At 38.1% G+C, this 17475-nt stretch overlaps 1 protein-coding gene across 3 annotated transcripts in view; it reads left to right on the top strand.

Annotated features, from left to right (window-relative positions):
* TRPC4 (transient receptor potential cation channel subfamily C member 4) overlaps positions 1-17475 on the top strand; it is a 233831-nt gene that overhangs the window by 23402 nt on the left and 192954 nt on the right. The window contains exons 1-2 of one of the 3 annotated variants that reach the window (XM_037800478.1): positions 15309-15334; positions 16599-16873. The exons of the other annotated variants lie outside the window; for them this stretch is intronic. The gene's annotated coding sequence lies outside the window, so the exon portion shown is untranslated. Of the gene's footprint in view, positions 1-15308; positions 15335-16598; positions 16874-17475 lie in introns of those variants that run through there. 3 annotated transcript variants of the gene reach the window in all.

Genomic DNA, 17475 nt, shown 5'->3' on the forward strand with positions numbered 1-17475 from the left:
ATGAGTTTGGGTAGAATTGACATCTTAATGACATTTAGCCTTCCTATCCATGAACATGGAATATTTTTCCATCTTTTAAGGTCCCCTTCTATTTCTTTTAGTAGAGTTATGTAGTTTTCTTTGTATAGGTCTTTTACATCTTTGGTTAAGTTTATTCCTAGGTACTTGATTTTTTTAGTTGCTATTGAAAATGGTATCTTTTTCTTGAGTGTCTCTTCAGTTTGTTCATTTCTAGCATATAGAAACATTACTGACTTATGTGCATTAATCTTGTATCCCGCTACTTTGCTAAATTTGTTTATTAGCTCTAGTAGGTGTATCGTTGATTTCTCAGGGTTTTCTAGATATAAGATCATATCATCTGCAAACAATGACAGTTTTACTTCTTCTTTTCCAATTTGGATGCCTTTTATTTCTTTGTCTTGCCGGATTGCCCTGGCTAGCACTTCCAGCACAATGTTGAATAACAGTGGTGACAGCGGGCATCCTTGTCTTGTTCCTGATCTTAGAGGGAAGGCTTTCAGTCTCTCACCATTGAGTACTATGCTGGCTGTGGGTTTTTCATATATGCTCTTTATCATGTTGAGGAAGTTTCCTTCAATTCCTACCTTTTGAAGTGTTTTTATCAAAAACGGATGTTGGATTTTGTCAAATGCTTTTTCAGCATCTATTGAGATGATCAATTGATTTTTCCCTTTCGAGTTTTTAATGTGTTGTAATACATTGATTGTTTTTCTTATGTTGAACCATCCTTGCATGCCTGGAATGAACCCCACTTGGTCATGGTGTATGATTTTTTTAATGTGTCTTTGGATTCGATTTGCAAGTATTTTGTTGAGGATTTTTGCATCTATATTCATTAGGGAGATTGGCCGGTAGTTTTCCTTTTTTGTAGCATCTTTGCCTGGTTTTGGTATTAGACTGATGTTAGCTTCATAAAATGAATTAGGTAGTGTTCCATTTTTTTCAATGTTTTGAAAGAGTTTGAGTAAGATTGGTGTCAGTTCTTTCTGGAAAGTTTGGTAGAATTCCCCTGTGAAGCCATCTGGCCCTGGGCATTTATTTGTGGGAAGATTTTTGATGACTGATTGGATCTCTTTGCTTGTGATGGGTTGGTTGAGGTCTTCTATTTCTTCTCTGGTCAGTCTAGGTTGTTCATATGTTTCCAGGAAATTGTCCATTTCTTCTACATTATCCAGTTTGTTGCCATACAGTTGTTCATAATATCCTCTTATAATTTTTTAATTTCTTCAGGATCTGCAGTTATGTCACCTTTTTCATTCATTATTTTGTTTATATGGGTCTTCTCTCTTTTTGATTTTGTCAGTCTAGCTAGGGGCTTGTCAATCTTGTTGATCTTCTCAAAGAACCAACTTTTGGTGATATTTATCCTTTCTATTGTTTTTTTGTTCTCTATGTCATTTATTTCTGCTTTAATCCTTGTTATTTCTTTTCTTGTACTTGGTTTAGGATTGGTTTGCTGTTCATTTTCTAGCTTCTTCAGTTGATCCATTAGTTCTTTGATTTTGGCTCTTTCTTCCTTTTTAATATATGCGTTTAGTGCTATAAATTTCCCCCTTAGCACTGCTTTTGCTGCATCCCATAGGTTTTGGTATGTTGTGTTCTCATTTTCATTCGTCTCTATATATTTAGCAATTTCTCTTGCTATTTCTTCTTTAACCCACTGATTGTTTAGGAGTGTGTTGTTTAACCTCCAGGTATTTGTGAATTTTCTAAGTCTCTGATGGTTATTGACTTCTAATTGTATTCCATTGTGGTCAGAGAATGTGCTTTGAATAATTTCAATCTTTTTAAATTTATTGAGGCTTGTTTTATGTCCCAGCATATGATCTATTCTGGAGAAAGTTCCGTGAGCACTAGAAAAGTATGTGTATCCTGTTGATTTGGGATGTAATGTCCTGTAGATGTCTGTTAAATCTAATTCATTTATCAGATTGTTTAGGTTTTCAAATTTGGTCTTCTGTCTGGTTGATCTATCTATAGGAGAGAGTGATGTGTTGAAGTCTCCCACAATTATTGTGGAAACATCAATTGCTTCCTTTAGTTTTGCCAATGTTTCTCTCATGTATTTTGTGGCACCTTGATTGGGTGCATAGACATTTACGATTGTTATTTCTTCTTGCTGAATTGCCCCTTTTATTAGTATGTAGTGGCCTTCTTTGTCTCTCAAAACATCCCTGCATTTGAAGTCTATTTTATCTGAGATTAATATTGCTACACCTGCTTTCTTTTGGCTGTAGCTTGCATGAAATATTTTTTTCCATCCTTTCACTTTCAGTTTCTTTGTGTCCCTGTGTCTAAGATGAGTCTCTTGTATGCAACATATTGATGGTTCATTTTTTTTGATCCATTCTGCGAATCTATATCTTTTAATTGGGGAGTTTAATCCATTTACATTCAACGTTAAAACCGTGAAGGCATTTCTTGAATCGGCCATCTTATCCTTTGGATTATGTTTGCCATATTTTTCCCTCTCTCTATTAATATCCTTTATTGTACCCATACCGAATCTCTTTAGTACTGAACCTTTCTCCAAGTCTCTCTGTCCTGTCTTTGTTTCTCTGTCTGTAGGGCTCCCTTTAGTATCTCCAGTAGGGCAGGTCTCTTGTTAGCAAATTCTCTCAGCATTTCTTTGTCTGTGAAAAATTTAAGCTCTCCCTCAAATTTGAAGGAGAGCTTTGCTGGATAAAGTATTCTTGGCTGGAAATTCCTCTCACTCAGAATTTTAAATATATCGTGCCACTGCCTTCTCGCCTCCATGGTGGCTGCTGAGTAGTCACTACTTAGTCTTATGCTGTTTCCTTTGTATGTGGTGAATTGCTTTTCTCTTGCTGCTTTCAGAACTTGCTCCTTCTCTTCTATGTTTGACAGTGTGATCAGTATATGTCTCGGAGTGGGTTTTTTTGGATTTATTCTATTTGGAGTTCGCTGAGCATTTATGATTTGTGTATTTATGTTGTTTAGAAGATTTGGGAAGTTTTCCCCAACAATTTCTTTGAATACTCTTCCTAGACCTTTACCCTTTTCTTCCCCTTCTGGGACACCAATGAGTCTTATATTCGGACGTTTCATATTATCTATCATATCCCTGAGGTCCATTTCGAGTTTTTCAATTTTTTTTCCCATTCTTTCTTTTATGTTTTCATTTTCCATTCTGTCATCTTCCAGGTCACTGATTCGTTGTTCAACTTCCTCTAGTCTTGTACTATGAGTGTCCAGAATCTTTTTAATTTGGTCAACAGTTTCTTTAATTTCCATAAGATCATCCATTTTTTTATTTAGTCTTGCAATGTCTTCTTTATGCTCTTCTAGGGTCTTCTTGATTTCCTTCATATCCCGTACTAGGGTCTCATTGTTCATCTTTAGTTCTTTGAGTAGCTGCTCTAGGTGTGTCTCTTCTGGTCTTTTGATTTGGGTGCTTGGGCTTGGGTTATCCATATCGTCTGGTTTTTTCATATGCTTTATAATTTTCTGTTGTTTTTGGCCTCGTGGCATTTGCTGACCTTGATAGGGTTCTTTTAGGGTTTGTAGACCAGTTGAAGTCCTTATCTCTAATTTATCAGATCTACAGCTTCGTGGAGTACACTTTCTCTAACTAACCAGCAGGTGGCGTCCACGAGCCACCTGTTCTCCACAAGCCAGATCTCCCCTGCTTAGCCTTTTTGGTGAGTGGGGGAGTGAGTCTTGTGGGGCCCAATTGGTGTCCCAAGCTTGCGTGTGTAGTTGGTGTTGCCTGCCCTGTATGTGGGGCGTGTTTCTGGGCAGTCGGGGAGGGGGGGTGGCCCTAACAATCAAATCTCCCTGATGATCCTAGAGTTTTAAAGCTACTGCAATAGTCTAATCCTTCAGTTCAGTCCTGCCACAGTTTGTCTCTGCCACTGACCCACAAGTCTTTGGTATTGGCGTATGGCTCCTGAGACTTGCAAGTGGGCCCCTCTTCCAGGCTGTGCACCCCGGGTCCTCTGTTGAGGGATGACTGTGCTATGTCGCAGGTGAGTGCCGTCCCCCCAGGGCAGTTCTGGGCTGCTGGGCTGTGTTGGGAGGCTCCCAGTCTGCTCAAATGATGGCTGAATGGGGCTCTGTTAATTCACACTGCTCCCCCTTCCCAGCTCTGGGACATTCAGCTGAGGTTGCAGGGAAGGCTAATGTCCACGCCCAGTTTTGTGGTGTGTGCCTGTTATTTGAAGCACTTCCGTCACACTGGGTTGTCTGGGGCAGCTCTGGGCTATGGGGCTGGCGATGGGCAGGAGTGTTTCCTGTCCACCAGGATGGTGGCTGTGAGCGGACACCCCCCTTTTCTTGGGAAGTTGTGTTGTTTAGTGAATTTTCTCAGCCACTGGATTATTGCCTTTTGTCTCAGAGCTCTCTTAGTTCTGCTCTTGACTTGACGTGCCCAAATTTCAATTCTTTGAAGCTTTCTGTATTGAGCTTCTTAGAGTAATTGTTTTAGAAAAAGCAAAAAGGATTTAAAAAAAAAAAAAAAAAAAAAAAAAAAAAAAACGGCCCTCCTCAGAGATCTAATGGGTTATTGAAATGCTAATAGACAAAGCAACCAGGGCCATTAAGGAAAAGTGCCCAGGGCAGAGAGATCAGCCTTGCTTCGGGAATTGCATATGCGCCTCAAGGCCTGATCTCCGCCCTTCCCCTTTCTGTGTTCACCAGAACTCCAAAAATCCTCTGCTTTTATTTTGGAGTTTTTCGTGTTGTTTTTTTTCTATGCCTGTCTCCTCTCTGCTGGGCTGGCTGCTCTCAGAGTCTCTGGTGTCTGGCCTCAGTCTATCTATGGTTGGAGTTTGAATCAGTAGAATGAGTTTCCGGTAAGAGCAGCCACTGCAATTCTCCCTTCTCCTTCCTGGAGCTGACAGCCCCCTCCTCCCCCGGGACTGAGCCTGGCAGGGAGGGGCGCGGGTCCCCTGGCCGCAAAAACTTACAGATTTCGCTGATCTCAGCAGTTCCACGTTTTCATGAGTGTTGTATGAAGTATGCCCAAAGACAGATTGCTCTGTGGTGTCCAGTCCACGCAGTTCCTGGCTTTTTACCTACTTTCCTGGAGGAGTAACTAAAACATACAGCTCACCAGTCTGCCATCTTGCCCCGCCTCCCCTCACTTTTATCTTTTAAGTGAAACATTTGCTAATAATTCTCTAATATCCAGGACAGATAGACTTTGACATGGGTGTGTATTACAGCGTCAGAGAAGATTCTAAGTTCATAGATCTTCTACATGTGCCTGATCGGTTGGGTAGAATTTTTATTACCCCTTAACTCTATTATGCTGGACTCCCTTTTCTTGCTGGGAAATTGCAACATAATTTTTAAGTCAGGCTCAATTATTTAAGAAATGTATTCTTGATTTCTAAGTTTGAAGAAATCTTATTCCTAAGACAGTCATGCTCGTTTTCCAACATCAACTTCATATCTTACCCAGTTAAAAACCTTCCTTTCTTCAAGAGCACATTTCTGGGAGTTATTGCTGTTAGGCCATTGCTTTTTTTTTTTTTTAAAGTTTGCTTAATAATTTATTTTATGCTATGTTTAAATTCATGCAGACATTACTTAAGTCCAAAGAAAAAGTTGAATATGATTTATTGAAGCTCCCTCTTTACTTGAGCATTTCCAATTTAGGAAAGTTCAAGCTTAAAATATGATTGTTTTTGAACATCATAGAATCTATATGATCTGAATGTACTAAATTTATGAGAGGAATATAAACATAGCAAGAAGATAACTACTGCTTCAAACAATTAAGATATTATGCTTTGTAAGTTTAGGTATAGAAAATTAAATTTAGTAAAACCTACAGTGAATATTGAAGCCTTGATTGGGTTTTCTTGTTTAAGATAGATAGAGGAATGCAGTCAGCCTACCTTTCCTGGATAAAATACAAAGAAAATAACAACAAAAAAATTAAGCCCTACAACCTCAGTTTTTGCTAGAATTAGAAAATAGCTAAGTCCCCAGGGAGTCAAATGGGTGAGTGGGCCATGAGTCTGGAGACGGGCAGGTGCCCTTGAGTCACGGAGTCACAGCCCAAACACTCCCCACGGGAGCATGAAACCCCGAGATGTCCAAACCGGCTCTGCTTTGCACAGTGAGAGCAGGTGTGCCGGTGCACCTGCGGGCCGCGGCTGACCCAGACGCAGGGGCAAAGCCAAGTAAGGAGCCGCTCACAGGAGGCGCTGCCTGTCACTGTGGCAAGAGGAAGAGAACCTCTTCATCACAAACTTTAACAGCTGTCAGCTGCCCATCTTCACAAACTTTAACAGCTAAGGGGATTTACACACAAAATCCTGTGTCGTAAGAAAAATGCCAGATGCTTGTGAAGATGGGTCGGGTCCTTAGATCAGATGATGCACCCTTGTGCAAGGAAAATCCACATTGTTCAGTGATGAGTTAAAAAAAAATAAGTACAGGGGAGGTACAAATATATTACAAGAAATAAGAGGCAGAAAGCAAGAAAATAAAATAGAAGATGAAGACTACACACCAGAAAAAAAACATGATGAAGAGCAAAAGAAATTGAAATTTTCCTTTGAATTTTAAGTGTAATGTCTTTATGATGCAAGAGTGCAAATCAATTAAGAAAAAGTTTAGGAAAGAGATAGTGTGACAAGAAGAATGAGTGTTGAGCTGGCAGAGCTCAGGAAAGGAAAGATAAAAATGAAACAAGGAAAGGAGGGAAATTATAAGAAGCAGGTACTGACAACTGAAAACAGAATAATGAGTATAGTAGAAAATGATAAAGACTAAGGTGAAACATGTAAAGATTTTACAAGACTTAGATGGTAAACAACCAATAATATACAAGTTCTAGCTTTCTTTTGACTAGTGTTAGCATCTTTTCTCTACCCTTTTATGTTTAATCAATTGGTGTCATTATATTTAAAGTTCATATTTTATAAGCAAGATATAGTTAAGTCTAATTTTTTTATCCAATCTAACAATATCCTTTTAATTGAGATGTTTATATATTTCAAGTTTTCTGATTATTGATGTGGTTATGTTTGAGTCAATTATCTTGCTATTTGATTTCTATTTGTCACATCCATTCTTTGTTCCCCATCTCTTTTCCTGCCTTCTTTTAGATTAAATGAGCATTATTTATGATCCTGTCTTTTTTTCTTCTTTGGCTCAAGAGCTTTTTGTTTTCTTTTGATTTTTTAAAGTTGTTGCTTTAAAGTTTGTAGCATTCACCTTTAACTTATTGCAGTCTACCTCCAAATGATGTTACAATGTTTCATATACAGGGAAAAAAAAATCAAAACTTAAAATATCATGCTTCCATTTCTCCTCTCCCAGCTGTTATGTTATTTTGCCAAATATTACATATATACATTTATGTATTTGTGTGTATACACATATGCACACAAATATATATACATCAATATATATATTTTTCTTTTTAAGCAATTACCTTTTAAGAAATTTAAATAATATGTAAACATCTTTATATGTATTTACCCATGAACTTAGCATTCCCAGTGCCTTCCATTCATTTCTATAAATCCGTATTTTCATCTTGAGTCATGTTACATTTGCCCAAAAGACATACATTAAGATTTCCTGTACAGCAGGCCTGCTGGTGATGAATCCTCTCAGCTTTTTTATGTCTGAATACATGTTTTCATTTTTTAAAATTAAAATATAATCCACATACCATAAATTTCACCCATTCAATAGTTTTTAGTATATTCACAAAGTTCTGCAACCATCACCATTATCTACTTCCAGAAAATTTTTGTCCCTGCCAAAAGCAACCCTGCACTCCTTAGCCATCGCTCACTTGCTACATCCTTACCAGCCCCTGGCAGCCATTTCTCCATTTTGTTCTCTAAGGATCTCCCTCTTCCGGGTGTTTCATGTAAATATTATCACATGACACGTGGCCTCTGGTTCCTGGCTTCTTTCACTCAGCAAACTGTTTCGGGGGCTCCTTGGTGTAGCCTGTGTCACTTCCTTCCTCCCTGTGGCTGGGAAATTCCTTTATGGATGGACCACATGTGTTTACTCATCCATTGGCCGATGGACATTGAGTCTACTTACTATTACAATTGTGAATAACCTGCTATGAACATGTGTGTACAAGTTTTTGAGCAGACAAGAATTTTCATTTCTTTTGGGTATATACCTAGGGGTGGAATTGCTGGGTAACTTTGTGTTGAACTTTTCTGAAGAACCACCAAACTTTTCCACAGCACGGTACCACTAACAGCGTGGAGTGTTCCATTCATGCCACATCTTCACCAGCATTGTTTACTGTTTGTATTTTTGCTTTTAGCTACCCTAGTGGGTGTGAGCTGGTGTCTTTTTGATTTGCATTTCCCTGATGACTAAAGATGCTGAGCATCTTTTCATGTCCTTACGGGCCATTTGTACATCTTTGGAGAAATGCCTATTCATATACTTTGCTCATTTCTTAATTGGCTTATTTTTCTTTTTATGGTTGAGGTGTGATTTTTCTTCATATATTCTGAATACTAGTCTTTCAGATTTTCAGTAATGCAAATATTATTATGATTTGCAAGCACATTCTACAATTTTGTGAGTTGTCTTCACACTTTCTTGGTAGTGGTCTTGAATTAAAAAATGGAACTTTCTGGATTGACCCCATCTGGCTCTCCTGGGAGGGTTCCCCTAATGGGGAAGATCTTAGAGGCAGAAAACTCTTATGGAAAAGATGGGGGGAGGAAGCTGAACTGCTGTCAGACAGGATGGGTCCCAGAACTGGAAAGTTTAAGGAAAGGGGGCCGCTGAGTGAACAACTTAAGCAAATCATAGAGGCTGGCAGAAAATTGTGCACAAAACAAGCAGAACAGATCAAAATTCCCAGAAAAGGAACAGAGTAAAGGAAGATTTCTCTGGAGGCAAAACAATTGCATTCAAAAAGAGCAATCTTAAAAACTGCACCACATATCTGGGGCAAGAATCACATGCAGAAGAGCTGAAAAATTTGAACAGATGCAGGCTACTCTAAAGGTCCAGAATAAGTGGGACCAAGCTTCAAAGAAGAGCCTTAGCACAAAACAAATCAACAGTAAAACCCTAGGCAAGAGGGAGAAACTGACCTTCAGAGTTCGCACATCAAATAGTCAGATGCCCAGATATCAGCAAAAAATGAAGAGCCATACGAAATAACAGGAAGATATGGCTCAGTCAAGGTAACTAACTAAAACTTCAGAGGAGACACAGACTTTGGAAAAACTAATCAAAGCAGTTCCAACAATTATCCTAAATCAATTCAAGGATATGAAGGGAAATATGGATGGAAATAAGTTAATGGTGGATATGGAGCTAAAGGATATTAGGAAGACAATATGTGAACATGAGGAAGAATTCAAAGTTTAAAAAGAAGCATAATAGAAATTACAGGGATGAAAGGCACAATAAAGGAGATTAAAAATACGCTGGAGGCATACAACAGCAGATTTGAACAGGCAGAAGAAAGAATCGGTGAACTAGAAGATAGGACAATCAAAGTCATACAGTCCTAAGAACAGACAGAGAAAAGAATGGAAGAAACTGGAGCAGTGTCTCAGGGACTTGAGTGCCAGCATGAAGTATATAAATATACCATCATGAGTGTCCCAGAAGAGAAAGGAAAAGGGGCAAAAAGAATATTTGAGGAAATAATGGTTGAAACTTTCCCAACTCTTATGAAAGACATAAATATACATGTCCAAGAAGCACAATGTACTCCAAACAGAATAAACCCTATTCCGTGAATCATACTAATCAGAATGTCAAATGCAAAAGTTAAAGAGAATTCTGAAAGCAGCAGGTGAAAATCGATTTGTCACATGGAAGGAATCCTCGATAAGACTAAGTTCCGATTTCTCATCAGAAACCATGGAAACAAGAAGGCAGTGGTATGATATAGTTTAAGATACTGAAAGAGAAAAACTGCCAGCCCCAAATTCATTATCCAGAAAACTTCTTTCAAAAATGACAGAGAGTTAAAAATATTCACAGATAAACAGAAACAGGGAGTTCATTAACAAAAGACCTGCCCTACAAGAATTACTAAAGGGAGCTCTTCAGGTTGAAAGGAAAAGACAGGAGAGTGTACAGAATTTCTACTTTGGTTGATTTTAATACTTTGATAATGGATGGTGGTGATGGTAGCACAACATTGTGAATGTAATTAACACCACTGAATTATTTATGTGAATGTGATTAAAAGGGGAACTTTTAGGTCATATATATGTAACTAGAATAAAAATTAAAAGAATAAATATAGGTCTGCACAATATAATGAACCCGATTGTAAAAGATGGATTATAGTTAATAGTACAATTGTAAAAATGCCCTTTCATGAATTATAAGAAATGTTCCTTACTAATGCAAGGTGCTAATAATGGGGTGGTATATGGGAGCTCTTTATTTTACATATATTATGCATGATATTTCTATAAACCTACAACTTCTCTAACAAAAAAATTAATAAAAATTTATAAGTTCTAACTTTCTACTTTGACAAAATACCCTAATAATGATAAATAGAAAAATATGTGTAAATCTATTTTTATATAATTAAAAGTCAGCAACACATCAATGACAACTAAATTTGATTATTACACAAGCCCATGGGCCCTTTGTTGGGCCAGTGATACCTGGATAAGAAATAAAGACACATGAAATTTATACTTATTAAGTCTTTATTCCAAATTTTTCTTAACTTCACTTGCAAAGGCACTAATTACATCATTTTAATAGAGATTTTCAAAAATTTGTGTTCCACTGACAATAAAGTGAAGATTAGACCACAAAAATGCTTATACTGCTTTTGATGAGCTTTAACTAAATATTTCATTTTTGTTTATTTGTTAAGTTACAAATAGGGCCTTAAGTAACAGTTTTAAGGCCCTAAAGTGTCAAGGCATCAAACATAGGGTGCCTTGACTGAAAGATGACTGATGGCATCTGAAAACCTCTGTTACCTGGGAAGGCACATGGCTGTCATCTGCTTGCCCCTAGGTTGCATTTCAAAATGGTGTTATCCAAAATGTCAGTGTCAGCTTTCAACAGCTGTCTTCAAATTGTCTCTCAGCTGCAGCTCCTCTCTCAGCTTCTGTGCATTCTTCAAAGTGTCCCCCTTGGCTGTAGCAAGCTCACTCCTTCTGTCTGAGCTTTTATAGTGTTCCAGTGAACTAAGCAAGGCCCAGGCTGAATGGCTGTGGCCACACTGCCATGGAAATTATCCAAGCAGAGTTATCACCTACAGTTGGGTGGGTCACATCTCCATGGAAACAACCTAATCCAAAGGTTCCAACCTAATCAACACTAATACATCTGCCTCCACAAGACTGCATGAACGATAATGGTGTTTTGGGGGCCTTAATACATCCAAACTGGAACATTGGCTATAATAGATATTCTGTGGCTACCTTAAGATTTTCTGCATGCAAGGTTATGCCATTTGGAAATAGAGACGATTTTACTTCTACCTTTCCAATTTGGATGACTTTTATTTCTTTTTCTTGCCTAATTTCCATGGATAGAACCTCTAGTACAATGTCAAAAAGAAGTGGCAAGAGTAAGCAGCCTTGTCTGATTCCTGATCTCAGGGGCAAAGGGCTTTGCCCTTCGCTATTAGGTGCAAGTTTAGCTGTGGGTTTTCAGAGATGCTATGATAGGAAGTCCCCCTCTATTCCTAGTTGGTTAAGTGTTTTATCATGGAAGGGTGCTGGATTTTGTCAAATGCTTTTTGTTTAATACATCAATTGGGTTTTGACTGGGTTTTGTCCTTTATTCTATCAATATGATGTGTTGATTGATTTGCATATGTTGAGCCAACTTTGTGTTCCTCAAATAAATCTCACTAAACATATAATTTTTTATGTTACTGGGCTTAATGTGTTAAGGTATGAATTTAGATTATTGATATGAGATCTTTCTTCTTTTTCAATATAAGTATTTACATATATCAGTTTCCCCATCTAAGCATTGTTTATCTGCATCTCATGGGTTTTGGGTAATCTTCCTTTTGTTTGTTTTTCATACATTTCAAAGTATTTTCTAACTTCTCTTGTGACATAAAAAAGAAGTATAAGCATTTTTGTGGTCTAATTTTCATTTTATTGTCAGTGGAACACAAATTTTTGAAAATCTCTATTAAAATCTCTATTAAAATGATGTAATTAGTGCCTTTGCAAGTGCAATAATCAAATTTAGTTGTCATTGAGAAATTTTGTTGAGAAATTTTGTATCTATATTCATAAGGGACATTGGTCTATAGTTTTCCTCTCTTAATTCTTCTTTAATTGTTTCATAGATTCACCAGTGAAGCCATCTGGGCCTAAACTTTTCTTGGTGGAAAGTTGTTTTTTTTTTTTTTTTAAACAAATCCAATCTCTTTGTGGCAGTTTGTATATTTCTAGAAATGTTTCCATTTCATTTAGGTTATCTAATGTGTTGGCATACAATTGTTTTATTTTATTTATTTATTTCCATAGATCAGTAGTAATGCCCCCTTTGCATTCCTGATTTTCCTAATTTGAATCCTCCATCTTTTATTCTTGTTCATTATAGCTAAAACTGCCATTTTTTTCTGATCTTTTCAAATAACCAACCTTCGGTTTTGTAGATTTCCTCTATTGTTTTTCTATTATCTATTTCTCTCAAGTCCACTTAATCTTTATTATTTCCTTTCTTTCTGCTCCTTTTCGGTTTCATTTGCTCCTGTTTTTCTCATGTGTTAAGGGATCAGTTTAGTTTATTGATATGAGATCTTTCTTCTTTTTCAATATAGGTATTTACATATATAAGTTTCCCCATCTAAGCATTGTTTATCTGCATCTCATGGGTTTGGGTAAGCTTCCTTTTGTTTGTTTTTCATACATTTCAAAGTATTTTCTAACTTCTCTTGTGATTTCTTCTTTCGCCTATTCATTACTTAGAAGTGTGTTGTTTAAATTATACATATTTGTGAATTTCTCAAATTTTCTCCTCATATTGATTTTGAATTTCATTCCCATGTGGCCAGTTCACCTTTGTTTTGAAAGATATTTTAGCTGAGTATAAAATTCTAGATTGGTGGTTTTGTTTTTCTTTCCGTATTTTAGAGATTTTGCTCCATTGTTTTCTAACCAGCATTGTTTCCAAAAAGAAATCTGCTCTTATCTCTTATCTTTGTTTCTGATAATACTACACTTAGTATAGTATCCTGTCAGTTGGAGAGGGATCTTTTATGGCCTAATATATTTGCCTATTGGAAATATTGAAAATTAATGAATTACAAAATATCAAGAAGATTATAGAAAAGGATTAATGAAACATACAATTTTAATATTATTTTGGTTATGTAAATGGGAAATCATAATCAAATAACTTCAAGTCCTAACTTATAAAATATTTTAAAGGATTTAGTTTCACCAAAATAGACTCAGGTGTAATAAGGCAAGATTCTTGATTTTCAACTAACATGGTAACATGATTTAAATTTCAAATTTTTTCTTTTAAAAACCAGAGTGTAAAACACCATTGCCCTCATGTAATGGATTGGAATAGGCTATTTTGTGTTATGTTTCCTTTGCAAGGCTGTGATGGCCAAGGTGTGCTGAGAGATTTGCTTGCATTACGGAAATTTATTTGATAAGATAATTCTCAAATGCATATAAATTCCAGAAGTTGTTAGTGAATTAATGCCCAATCATGGTCCTTTTCAGTTGTAAACCCCGGAAGACCCTTCTCAGAAATTCCACCAGCCCTGACTAAAAGAGCTGGAATGGTAGGTATTTTGGACCCACAAGCCCTGATTCTGCTATCTTAGGGTGCCTCTACAGGGCACACATTCGCTCAAGCCATAACTATATAAATGCCCTAATTTCTCTTTATCACTCTAGATTCTCTGTGGATGCACTGTCCTGAGATTTTACTCATCACTTTAGAGCCATGGGATTCTACCTGCATTTTGCCTGTTGCTTTTACTAAGAACTAGTCCTTATCTTTCATTACCTGTCCTTCAGTGGGGTCCTTTTCAAACCCTGAAGTGGATCAGCATGGAAGCCCTGTGCCCCCCTCTTCCCCCTGGTATTTGTGGTATGTGGCACTATCTTAGTGGTATTTTTAAAGAGCACACAGGTCAGTGATTCAAAGCTGTTAAGGAAAAAAAAAAGATCTAGGAACTTTATTAGTGAAGTAAGCTTCTTGATAATTTTTTCATCAAAGTAAGTTATTTTCTAGACAATAATATAATTAATTGTAAGTTCCTCTAAGTGATTCATTGCAAAAAAACAAAACATCTAATTCAGATATAAAAATCAGAAATGTAACAATATAAGGAAAGACCTTTATCTTTCAGCTCTATTGGAGGATTGAAACCATTTACCACCTGTTGGTTATTCTGATACTTACCCAGGTAAGTAAGGACTTACTCTGAACCTTCCAGGATTGAAAGCCCCTCCTCTGTCGATCTTGCCCCTAGCCCTGTGCACTGATGGTGTGACTCTATCAGTTCATTTAGAGTTACAGGGAAGTCAGGGCAAAAATACAAGATCCTTTACCAAAATCTCCTTATTAGCCTTCTTTAATTAAAGTTGGATAAAACTATTATGTGGTAACAGAAGCATGCTTTATATCTTGTGAAATTGTGAACTCTCTTTACCATAATAAAAAATGGTATAGCTCCAAAAGCTAAGGAACAAACAAAACTCTAAGTGATAACTAACTCTCTTAGAGTCCTACCCCTGCCATGTATGAACTGCCCCAGCATGCCTCTATCTGTTGCAGGTTGAGGTCCCTATGTAGACTCTGAGGTGGAGTTTAGCATGCTGGATGTTTATTATGGGGTGTCCTTGGAATCTACATCTGGGAAAAGGACGTTAAGGAAGCACAGTTGGCAAGAGGGAGAAGTTGAGCTGTGTTGCAGGCCATAGAGTGTTGGGGGGAGTGATGGTTAGGTTCATGTGTCAACTTGGCTAGGTGATGGTGGCCAGGTGATAGTGCCCAGGTGTCTGGTCAAGCAAGCACTGGCCTAACCGTTACTGCAAGGATATTTGTGCCTGGTTAATAAACCAGAAGGCTGGTTTATTAAATCGTCAGTCAGTTGTCTGCAGCTGTGACCGATTACATCAACGAAGGGCGTGTCTTCCACAATGAGAGAATGCAGTCAGCTGGTTTTAATCCAATCAGTTGAAGACTTTTAAGCGAGACAGATAGAGGACCTTCACTTCTTCTTCCGCTAACCAGTGAAGCATTACCTGAGGAGTTCATCGAAGTTGCCAGTTTTCGCTGCCTGAGGAGTTCAACGAACGTCTTCATTGGAGTTGCCCGTTTGCTGCCTGCCCTATGGAATTTGGACTCATGTAAACCCACAGTTACGTGAGATACTTTTGTAAAATCTTGTATTTATAGATATCTCTTGTTGATTCTGCTTCCTTAGAGAACCCTAACTAATCCAGGGGGCTAGCCTGACCCCTCAGATGTACCCGAGTTGGGACAAGGCGGCTGGACTTTAGGCCACTGGATGTGCCCTCTCCCTCGCAGGAGGTGGTTCTTTGCAGCTGAGGCAATCCCTGAAGGCACTGGCAGCTGAGCGCTGTCCTGCCCACACCTCCTGCAGCTGAGGCACTGGGGTCTTCACTCAGGAGGTGTGGGCAGCACATCGCAGGGTCCACCAAGATGGACAAGTGTCCTGAGCTCTCCAAGTTGCGTAATTGGAACCGTGGGTACCCTTCTTTTTTCTTCATCAGCCATGACACTAGTCACCATTTTCCTCACCCCCAAAGATTCAAGTCATATATATATATATATATACACACACACATACATACATACACTTTTCTGAGACAGGCCTGCCAACAGTTTCATTTTCTTTTCCATGTTTTTAAAGACCTCTTTGTTCTGGTTTGCTAGAGCTGCCATTATGCAAAATACCAGAAATGGATTGGCTTTTATAAAAGGGATTTACTAAGTTACAAATTTACAGTTCCAAGGCCATAAAAGTGTCCAAACTAAGGCATCAGCAAGAGGATACCTTCACTGAAGGATGGCCATGGCATCCGGAACACCTCAGTCAGCTGGGAAGTCACGTGGCTGGTGTCTGCTGGTCTTTTGCTCCCACGTGGGGTTTCAAAATGGCTTTCTCCAAAATGTGTCTGGGCTTTTGTCTCTCTTAGATTCTCTCTCTCAGCCTCTGTGCATCCTTGCTTGTTCTCCCAGAGCGTTTCCCTCTAAGTGTTTCGGGGGAAGGGGGTCCTCTCTTAGCTTCTCCAGGACAAACTCTGGGCTTCATCTCTTAGCTTAGCATCTCCAAATGTCTTTCTGTCTGCATCTCCCAGCGTCTCCAAGTGTCAGCATCTGTGTCAGCTCTTGAGCTCTCCTAAATATTCCAGTGAACTAATCCAGCCCCACCCTGAATGGGCGGGGTCACATCTCCATGGAAATAATTTAATCAGGGTTCTCACCCACAGTTGAGTGGGTCACATCTCCATGGAAACATTCAATCAAAAGGTTCCACTCTGATTAAGACTAATACGTCTGGCCCCACAAGATCGCATTAAAAAACATGGCTTTTCTGGGGGACATAATATATCCAACCTGGCACACTCTTAAAGGGCCTTTGTCCTTTGTTGTTTCAGGGCACCTTGCAGATGTGGCACTGAGATCATAACTTGGAAGCTTGGCTTTGTATGCAGAGAACATTATTTTCTTCATAGCCATGTTCATCTCTTCCTTCGAATTCTGAAGGAAGACAGCATAATGTAGAAAAATGTGTCAAATATACAGTAGCAGAAGGAAGGAGATAAATGTGTGAGGGACACTGCCATTTGGCGCCTGTCAGAGTGAAAGGGATCTGTCATCAGAGAAGTCGTGACATCTCAGTGACCAAAGGCTGCAAAAATCTTCTTTGGAAGTAAGTAAAACCCACAGTTGTAAATAAACAATTTTCAAACTTAAGTTATATCATTTAATTGAAAATCTCAAACTATGACTTCACAGGGTTTTTCTAAGCCTTTCTTTAGTCACCTTAAGCTAGGTGATTTTTTTCTTCAAAAGTTTCTCTTTAGTTCAGAAAGAATTGATTCAAATGAAATGGTGAGTGGCCACAACTCATCCTGGAAGGACAGAGACATTTTAAAATCTCATTAGCTTCTTGTGTATATGGTGATGCATTGGGCATCTTTTGGGGTAATAACAGGCTGCGTTTATTCCCCTTATGCTTTGTAGGGTTCCATGGTGATGCAGGTGTAAGAGAGGAGAGGAACATGGGGTTTTTGTCCTCAAGGGGTTGGTAATCTTTTAAATTGTATCATGGTGCCCACTTGTTTTTCATAAAAAAGGATATTAAAATTGATTATGATGAATTTTCTGACAAGCTGAAAAGTGTGACACTGTAAAAAACCATCTTATAGTGTTTTGATTGCCTTTGATAAGTTTCCAATCTAAACGTTCAAATTTAATGCTTGCTTAAGCATCAGCAGTTCTTTGGGGTAGGTTTAGCCCTAGTTATGATCA

The sequence above is a fragment of the Choloepus didactylus genome, chromosome 12 (genome assembly GCF_015220235.1).
Source record: "Choloepus didactylus isolate mChoDid1 chromosome 12, mChoDid1.pri, whole genome shotgun sequence".
NCBI classification, from domain to species: Eukaryota; Metazoa; Chordata; class Mammalia; order Pilosa; family Megalonychidae; genus Choloepus; species Choloepus didactylus.